Source organism: Melopsittacus undulatus, chromosome 5 (genome assembly GCF_012275295.1).
Source record: "Melopsittacus undulatus isolate bMelUnd1 chromosome 5, bMelUnd1.mat.Z, whole genome shotgun sequence".
NCBI lineage: Eukaryota > Metazoa > Chordata > Aves > Psittaciformes > Psittaculidae > Melopsittacus > Melopsittacus undulatus.
In genome coordinates this window covers 35,362,157-35,370,237 of record NC_047531.1, presented here as the reverse complement: position 1 = coordinate 35,370,237, position 8,081 = coordinate 35,362,157, and the positions used below count along the sequence as shown (strand labels likewise).

Sequence of the window (8,081 nt, the reverse complement as noted above, 5' to 3'; positions counted from 1 at the left end):
CAGCATTTTTAACATTTTGTTTTGCTTTAGGGATATCAGTCGAGCTTTCCAATGCATTTCATTTCTGAAAAGTGAGAGTGACATTATTCTTTTATATATTGTCAAAAGGAGTTGTCATATTTAGCGATCTTTTCAATCTGTTAATCTGTTACTTTCCTCCTAATTGTAGAAAGACTCCAATTAATCATACTGATCATTTATTCAAGTGCCCACTAATTCTCTTGTACAAATAGCAATGCTGTAGAGCATCGGGGGAAAAAATCAATGGCCACATCCCTGATGAGATAATTTTGTCAGTCATTCAGAATGAGCAGCTGCAAAAGCCATATTCATAATAAATATATATATAATAAATCAGTTATCTTTACTCCTGCTTTAAAGTGTAGTAATAATGAGAATTCAGATGCACAAACATTATGGTCTGCTTCTTCCACAGCATGTTCATGCAGAGAGACAAGGAAAGGGAAATTGATGGCATGCACTGGAGCAGAATCAAAGGGATAACAATTTCACAGCCCTGCAGCTCAGATGGGTAAAAGGTGACATCCACCACAGGGAAGCCAAGAGTAATTCCAAGGAGTGTTTAATGTCATTCAGCTGAATTAAATCACAGTTTTTGAAGCCTTACTGTTAGTTTATGGAGGAATATAGGAAAGCTCATATAGAATTCCATGCTATGGGGGAACTTATCAAAAAGAAATGGCTAAATTCCCAGTCCACAGTAGCAAGCAGCCACAAAGCACCAAGCAGGAATTTGCTACTGCCATCCCATCCTCTAAAAGAGCAACCAGCACAGCTCAGCTGGTGCTATTTGTGAAGCCCATTAGCAAATTACTGCCTGGCTGGAGAAGGAAGGAGCCACAGAGGAAGGGAGATTCCTACTGGCACAGCTCCTTCCCAGCGACCTCGGGTGCCATAGCGCATTATCATCTCCTGGCCAGACCTTCTGGGAAGCCTGTGGATGAGGCCCACACACCTGCACGGTGGAAACATCTGCAAAAGGAACATGAAGAGGGCTGCATAAATCAGTGTTCAAGTATCGTCACAGACTTTATTTTGGGCATAAGGCTGAAGAGGACCAGATATCAGAAATGCAGCTGATTCCTGCTGGAAGGCATTACTCATTCCCAAGCAATGCTGCTCACACTCAGACCATGTATTGGTCATGCACTGCTGACATGTCACGCTCTTTCAGCATCAGATGAGAGCCGCATTAACCTCTACAGCATTCAATGGCAAGGAATGAGAGGGGTTTGTTTTCATAGAAGGAGCGTGCCAAGAATAGGTTCCCTTCAAGGTCAACGTGGTCTGCAAATGAGGTCACAGCAAGGAGATTTAAATGTCAAGGGCTTTTGCATATACTGTCAACACAGAGATAATTTAAGCTTGAGATGAGAGAGGCAGAAAATGACCTCATCCTTCCACTGTAACCTTGCTGCTCCCAAAGGTTTTAATATGATCCTCCAAGCTGAGCAATACTGCTTCAATCTGCCTAGAGGTTTCAGTGGGACAGAACATAGCTTTATGGTGTGCAGGATCAATCCTAGGTCTAAATGGAGCTAGAAGCTCTATAGCTTTTTAGTTACCAAATTTGCCTTCACAAGTTGTCCTGGTTTAAATCATGACAGAAAAGCAGACTTTCGCCATAAACAGTAGTCAAACATATGAAATTATTTGTGAAATAGTTTATGAAATATCCAGAATGCTGTTAAGTCCAACACCTCAGAATCCAATCAAGCAGAGTGTGGCCCTCATGGCATTTTGTAAGGATACAGTTAAATCTGAGTGTGTTTTAAGGGCAGTTCTACAGAGTTCAGCGCTATGCATCAGAAGAACAATCAGATCAAGAAGAATCACCTTGTTTTGAGGACTCCAGCTTGAGGGGGGGAAGGATGATTCAGGAGAACCCCCTTGGAAAGGGAGACTAGAAGCACAGCAGCAAACTGGGGTTTTCAGTGAACGACACTCAGATGCCAGTTGTGTATGCTAAGGTTTAGAAGCAGCAGTTTTCACATGTCTTCCTGTTGTAGTTGTCTGCCTTAGACATCCTTTGCAATGCCTTCAACCCAATAGGAGAAGGAAACACCAAGGCTGGCAGCCCAAAGAGTGGGCTGGCTAGCTAATTTCTTGCTCTTCATCCTGGGCATTGTAAATACCATGGGCTGAGTTAATGCTCCAAATTCCCTGTTGGCAGTGTTTTCCTTCTTGAACAAGAGATAACCAAGCCTTATGTGGTGAAGGTCACTTAAGATATCTCACCTGCAACTCTATTCCAGCCTCAGTGAATGCAACTCAGACACAAAAGAATGAATTTTAGAGTGCGAAAGCATCACACAGTCTTCTGAAATGAAAGATGCTCCTCCAAACACAAGCAGTTACCATTAATATACAAGTGCACTTGTTTTCTAAAAAGTAAATTGCTAATTCTTTGAGGAAAGATTTATATATACGGACCAGAGAGAAAAGCTGGATTGTAAACATGAAAATACTTCAATTGGATAAGAGGGGGTGAGAGCCGGAGCTCCAGCTTTTCGAGAAACAGAAAACCATGCTCTGCTTCCCTACTGTTTTAAGATCATTGTAGATTAATTGGTGTACACTGAGCTGTACACCTTGCTTACCTGAACCTCCACTGACATTTAATGCACATTAATTAGTGTTGGTGTTATGACCTACAGTAGTTTGAAGGTCAAGTCCCTAAGATCTGTTTTCATGAGAGGCAGTAATGCTGTCTCAGGAGACACCAAGTATCATAACTTATTGTGCTGTTAAAATCTTCACAATCAATAAGTCTGCAGCTTTAAAATTTTACAATATACTAATAAGAGAGGCATAAAATCTTACTGATATTCCATTTACTCCCATCAGCATTAATGATCTTAACACAGCAGGTGTTGCCATTCCTAACAAGACACGGTATTTGCTATTTCATGCTTAGGTGCTCCCTCCTCTTGGTTCACAGAAGCTGAGGAAGCTCTGCTTAAATGATTTGATAATGCTACAGGCAGAGCCACTTTGGGCACAGTTCAGCCCAATTTCCTCCATGAATTAGGCAACATCTTTCATCGACTGTGATCTTTGCAGCAAGGTAAGGACAGGAGTTCCACAGACCTGTCACAGTCCGGAGTCATTTGTAATACAACTCATTTAACAGAATGGAGAAGCAGCAGTTCTATTTGCAGATTGTAGTCTTTGTACGGAAATAGTACATTTGTATCAGGAAAATATAAGCTTAAGTTCTTCATTGAGCCTTTTCCCTGGCCTAGGACTAAAAATAAGGGGAAAAGAATCATTGAAAGCAGGGGAAAAACAAACCCAAGCACCTGAGTGTAAAGCTGGCTAGAAAACAAGATCAAAATAAAAACAGATTCAATTCTGATAGTTCATTGTAAGGTCATTTTTTTTCCACTAAACTCAAGCAGGACCAGCTCACATAAGGCTTCAGGTTTAATGAGATCTTCTGGTGTGCTGATGGCTGCAAAAGCAATGTGCATCTCCTCACTGACCTTCTGTCTGGGAACTGCTTTAGGCCATGTCAGCTCCATGTCCTGGGCAGCATTTAGCAGGCACACGGAAGTCATTGTGAGCTGTCATCACAGCAGGCACCTGGAAATCCACTAGGTCCCATGTCCAGCTTTAGCTACTGAGGCATACTGATGCTTGGTACCTGTGTCCTATAGATGGTCCCTTTATAGGAAGGAAACCCCATACCTTGGACATGTCCCTCTTTCTCAACTGACCAGAAAGAAATTTGGGATAAGCAAGCTCCTAATTTGAATCACTCAATTCACTGCAAAAAATTCCAGGGAAGTCAAATAATGGCTCTGTACCTGGGTTTCTTTACCTGCAACACAAAGTGCTTTGAGATACCCTATTGAGAAGGAGATATTTTCAGACTAAATATGATGCAGCACTGCCAAATGCTGCTGATGATTGGTTCTCATAAAAAGTGGATGGTTGGATGCACATACTGCATCCTATTGCAGGGGGAATGCAGTACTGAAATATTCCTCATTGCTACAACAAAACTCTCTCAATGGAAAAAGCCTATCAAAGTATTAAAAGCTACTTCTGCAGACTTCCTGAAGACATCAATTCCTTTAATCTCTGGACAGTGGCAGCTTTAGAAGAGATGCAATTATAGCTGCTCATTGTGGGATGCATTATGCAAGAATTTATTATTGATTCAAGGGGAGCCTGCTCAAGCATGCAATCAAACCCAAGGCAGAGCAGAAGAAAAAATATGAGGTTTCTATACTTATCTGAACTGATTCACAACCCAAGAAGAATCTGAGGCAAAAGAAGCAGTTTTCGAAGAGAAGCATTTTACACACCAAATCACCCTTTTCACACTCAGAACCAGTCTCTAGCACCAGATCATCCCGAAGCAGAGCGCAGAGAGTTACACAAGTCCTCTCAAAACCCCAAAATACATCCCCACCACTGCAACCATCCATGGGGTCAAAAGCGAGGACTCCTTTTTTTGTGGACCCCCAACCCACCCCAGTCCATCCTTATTGGGCTTGGAGACCACAGCAGCCTTGTCCAAGGCTGTGCCTAAGGTGATGAGACTTGAGGGACCCAGGTTACAGGCCAAAGCTGTAAAAACACCCAACCCATGTCAAAATTTCAACTGGGACAAGGCCATGTAGCCACAGAAAGCCACATTTTAAGGCAAAAAAAAAGTGGTCATCTTGGCACCACACTGGAGTTTGACAAGGTCTGTTCAAGGAGCACTGAGACTGGGGGAGGAGAGGTTTAACTTGAGAATTAAGAGGTTAGCAAAACTAAAAACATGTACAGCCCAAGCAGTGATACAGGGGTGATAGGTACCCATCAATTTATCTTTGAAAGGGAAACAGAAAGAGGCATTTAAAAAGGCAGGAAGGCCAGAGGTAAGCAAGAGGGAATAAAATGAGCTTAGACAGCAAGTCAGTCACTGGCAAATATAAAACAAACCATGCGGAGGCTTAATAACATGTTTAGCATTTTGAGTAATGGACATAAAATTTGCTTTCCTCAACTTGACCTTTGTTAACAACCTTAGGCATGACAGGGCTATTATCCTGCAGCATTCCCTTTACTAAACTCATCATGTCCCTGAGTGCTAGGGACCATTTCTTAATACGATCAGAAGAGAGATCAGTAATAATAATTATATAAATACATACATAATGCATATATCTCTCTGCATTCACACACACACACGTGCATGCACACGTGTTCTTTGCTTATAACAGCTCTCCAGTGGAAACATTAGTGACATCTAGGCAGAAAAATATCCATCAGAGATCTTATATTACCAACATCCCTGATACTGCTGCATAGAAAATGGCAACAAGAGTAGGAGAAAGGGAATAAAACATAAATCAGTAAAGCTAAACAACTCCCTAATGCCCCCCCCCCCCCAAAGGGTTTATTTTCATTGCAGCATGACAGTGGCATGTTTCTGGGCTCAGCCATGTGTTTTGCTAAATAATCTTCTTTAAAATATTATAAATATGCAGAACTTTGAGAAGTAGGTCAGTGGCTCAACATGTTGCAGCAAATAGTTCAGATAAATACCAGTCATTACCCTGTGGTCTGCAGTCAGTGGCAGGTCTGACACACTCTGCAGCTAGTTGCATGGTGATTCACTGCATTAGAGGACCATACCCCAAATGACACAACACCTGAGTACCTGGTCGCAGCTAACAACATAACCCACAGAGAAATCAAACTCTCCCTCTCATCATTTAAGTTGTCACACAATCAGCAAGGGCAAAAGCAGGAGAAAGCAGAAGGACGTGAGGATTTGACACTGATATAATGAACACAAATATAAACCACTGCTCGGGATAAACCCCAAATACAAGCGCCAGCTCTGTCAGAAAGGTGACTTCAAAATGCTGCTTAAAACATTGGTCCAGATGCATTAAAACCCATCATGGGAGGAATGTCTCTGTGTAAGCACCAGACAAACCCTTTGCAAAGTTCCCCGGGACCTGTAAAAGCCAAGTGGTGGCTCCTACAAAATCCTCCCATGGATTTGGTGCCCTGAATCTGTGCGGTGCAGCTCCCCTCACCCACCCCCCCTTCCCAAACGGATTTCAGCAAGCACTCACCATCAGCAAGCTCAGAGCAGATTCGGGAGCACGCTGCACAGCCATCTCCTCTCTTCCTATGTACAAATCCTCCCCACGACTCAGTCAGCCCTCGGCCCTCCGTCACAGTAAAGCATCCACAGAGCCCACAGCTAACTGCAGGGAGAGAAACCCCAAATCAGGGTCGGAGAGCATTTGCAAGAGGAGGAGAGGATGGATGAGGGGGTGGGGAGGAGAGGAGGGAAGGAAATAACCTTCTCAGCCAGGGAAAGAAGCCTAAGCTAGGCCAAATTTTACACTAGAGAGAGGAGGAAAATGAAATGGAGAGCCTGCTGGAGGAACAAGATATCAGGAAATGCAGGATATTTAAAGCTCAGGTGCATGCCGTCACAGCAAGAAATGCAGGACACGTATCAAATACCTACATGACAGGTTAGGTCCAAGCCATCCTCCCCCTGCCCCAGCACACAGACTATAATGAATTGCTATTAATTGCCACTCTCCTTCCTCCACTAAACAAATGCCTGTGTAGCATAAAACGGCCATGCCCCTGACTTTGCATCTCCCTGCTTGCCCTGGCGATGTTAGCGCAGAAACAATGTCAAATATCACAACGTACCGCTTCCAACAGGGTCAAACCTCTTCTCTCTTCTTGCAATGCCCTGCTTCGGCTGGTTTTGAAAGCAGACGCCTGCATAATACAGACATGAGCAATGAGTGAGAGGAGCCAGAACCAGGAAGCACCCGGCGTTCACTTGAGAACAACAATTACCTTTATCATATTCAAGCAAGAGCTGGGTTACACGCTGACACTTTTCACCTTACAATACCCCACCACCAAAAGAAAGTCTCTTCCTCCTCCTCTCCAAATGGACTCAGCTCCCTGTGGAGCTAACACACTTCCCAGGAACATGTAATTACACAGGCTGTTGTGTTAGCGCTCTGATCACGCTGCCTGTACCACATGGAAACGGCAGCCAGGCAGCATCCCCCCCCCTTCCCTCCCTTCGCAAGGAGACATGCTGCAATCCCCCACCGAGCTCCTGTGGCTCGGGGAGCTGGAGACAGCTAATTGGGAAAATGGGGCTGGTTAAGACACAACGACAAATTAGCCTTGAAAATAAGCCCCTTGCTTAAGCATGAGCTGTAAATGGGAGAGCGCTAAAAATAGAGCATCCTGGTAGGAAGGCCAGTATTCTCACCCACGTGTCCTGCCTGTAGGACCCCTGTTTTGTAGGGCTCATAATCCTCAGTGCATCAACTCTTGCATCTCCCCTCTGAACAAGCAGAATTTTGGCTTTGTTTCCTAAAATGTTAGGCTTCATGTAATGACAATGTCTGTTCATCTGCCAGCTCCCACCTGCACATTCCCCCTCCCACATGATTTTGGAACCCAATTAAAAGTTTCAGACAAATTCAAGCAAAGTTGAATTCTCTGACACGTGTGATTCGTGCAACTGTTATAGAGATTGGTACCAGGGCAGAAAAGAGAATCAAATAACTGTCTCCATGAAGGTGGGTAGCAGTAATCCAGCCCTTGTGCTCCAGAAACTACATCTGGTAGGCCGTCTGTGGCATGTACCTCACTGGAGTATTAGTATCTATTTATGTATATATGTACATGGATGTATTTGGATGTATTTGCCCAACCCTTGTTGCTCACTTATCACCAAGTTTTAGCAAAGAGGACGTGGGAGGTTGCAGACATTGCCCTGGAAAGGTCATTCTGATCAGGCTGAAGATGTCCCTGCTCATTGCAGAGGGGTTGAACTAGATGACCCTTGAAGGTCTCTTCCAACCCAAACTATTCTATGATTCAGGACATCTGTGGCAGACCCGTACCTCCCAGCACACTACTCCTGAGCTGGGGGACCACTCTTCTTGTAAGGCACGTATAGCATGTGGCATATATAATAGTTTGGGGTTTTTGCATGTAAATACACGGACCAGTAAAGTCCTCCCCATACCATGAAGCTGCAGCACCAAGCTGGGTGTTGC

The 8,081-nt window shown here is 43.9% G+C and overlaps 1 long non-coding RNA gene across 1 annotated transcript; it reads right to left on the bottom strand.

Moving 5' to 3' along the window:
- Window positions 1–354: 354 nt before the first annotated feature.
- On the bottom strand, window positions 355–7,021 carry LOC115945544 (uncharacterized). Its single transcript, XR_004079852.2, has 4 exons — window positions 6,856–7,021; window positions 6,703–6,774; window positions 6,105–6,239; window positions 355–993 (listed from the first exon to the last, which is right to left on the bottom strand). It is a non-coding gene; the product is annotated as an uncharacterized lncRNA (long non-coding RNA).
- Between the last annotated feature and the right edge of the window lie 1,060 nt (window positions 7,022–8,081).